We start from the raw sequence: 1,992 nt of genomic DNA, 5'->3' as shown, positions 1-1,992 counted from the left end.
TCTTTCCTTTCTTTGTTTTAAGTGGCGCTCTATTCATTCCACACACAAAAATGACACCTTAAAAACCTCAGCCCCTTAGAATGTACAGAGGATACTTTTTTATTAGCTCGCTCTCCCCTTCTCCTCCACAAACACAAATAAACAGAAACTCTGGGTGAATTTTTATTTCAATTAGGTTAATCCGAGCGTGTAAGCTGTAAAGGGAGATATCAAAGGGTTGCCCCGTATGGTGCCTCTTGGTAAAATAATCAGCTTTGATGTTGTTCTTTTGATAGCTCGGAGAACTCTGAGCTTTCAGTAAAGAAGCAGCTCTTTTGGATTTGCTGTCATTGGACACGGTCTGGCCAATTTAAGGAAAATTTCCCCTCCTTACATCTGTAAAGGTCTATTGCTATGCAGCAACATTTACTGAGCATTCGGCTTTTAAATGCTGCTCAAACCGGCACAATACTGAAAACCAGACGTGAGCCTGGGAAAATACGTGAAGCTCAAAAGGCAGGGCAGAGGCTACATTGCAACAATGAAAATAACAGAATCAAATGGTCAAATCTCTTACTAGGGATAACCCCCAGCTTTAGGGGGACAAAATTCCAGGGGTACCAGATGCTGCGGATACATGGAGAACCAGGGAAAGGGCTAATGGTGCGCAACTATAAATTCAGCAGCCCCTTTATTGAGTACTGCATGATCTATTTCTCTGTTTAGAACCGCTGTATTCCACTCTTCTTCAAAAGAGTTCCTGGAAATGTATTTTAATCCTCACACCAACCCTGAGAGGTGGGTTAAACGAAAAGAGAATGCCTACACCACGGTAAGCAGGTTAGCTTCATGGCAGAGTGAGGATTTGAACCTGGGTCTCCCTAGTCCTATCCTGACATTCTAAGGTAGTGTAACACACGGAATTCACTGCCACAGGAGGTGGTGGCGGCTACAAGCATGGACGGCTTCAAGAGGGAATTAGATAAACATATGGAGCAGAGATCCATCCGTGGCTATTAGCCACAAGGTATAGATAGGAACTCTGGGGCAAGTGATGGCCTGTCTTCTTGGTGCTTGGGGGGGGGCAACAGTAGGAGAGCTTCTAGAGTCCTGGCCCCACTGATCGACCTCCTGATGGCACCTGGAATTTTTGACCACTGTGTGCCAGAGTGTTGGACTGGACGGGCCATTGGCCTGATCCAATATTGGCTTCTGTTATGTTCTTATGTTCATAACTATGTTCTAGTAACTGTTTTACACTAGTCATGGGGTGTCAGGATTTGACAAATCTCTAAGCCCAATGGAACTCATGCAGATATTCCTGGATCCATCCAGGAGCCAGGAGGTCATGCGTCATGGCACCATCTAGCAGGTACCCTGAAATTACAGCTATGGAACTCTCAGGCCCTATTGAATCCAAGAACCTTGAGATACACCGCTTGATCCTGGTCTGGGTTGTTCACCAGCCTTAATCACTGGCTGAAACTGGAGAGAATCCATCCTTAGTTGGATAAGTGCCATTTGGCAGAACGATACCTCCCTCCTCTGAGACCAGCTATGGAAGATGAGATCCTGACATCGATACTACTAGCATGAGGGCCTCTGCAGATTCCTCCAGGAAGGGCTGAGATGCCAGGCCACTTGCTGTCTGAAAGCTGCTGAGTAGAACTTTCTGAGCTTCCTATAGCCATGTGGACAGCTCCCTTACCATTCAGCAATTGTGTTCTTGAACCTCATCCAGTTCTAGGCTGCCTTTTATTGCTGGACAGCTCCCTGGTCTTCTTTCCTGGCTTCTCTGCTATTGTGGTTGCAAGAACTAGATGAGGGTTGTTAACAGGAACCACATACAGGGTCCTGAGCTCCTAGGACACAGAGTGGAATATAATAGTGAAGAAGGGAATAGGGAAGAGAATACACGAGGGACACGGGGGGGGGGGAATAACTACTAGCCAATTCATGCTAACAGCAAGTCATGTGATTTGTCTTCATATGAAGTCTGGAAGGTGTAAAGTG

Source organism: Gekko japonicus, unplaced genomic scaffold, assembly GCF_001447785.1.
Source record: "Gekko japonicus isolate JY-2015 unplaced genomic scaffold, Gekko_japonicus_V1.1 scaffold883, whole genome shotgun sequence".
Lineage (NCBI taxonomy): Eukaryota > Metazoa > Chordata > Lepidosauria > Squamata > Gekkonidae > Gekko > Gekko japonicus.
Note: the sequence above shows the minus strand (reverse complement) of the source record.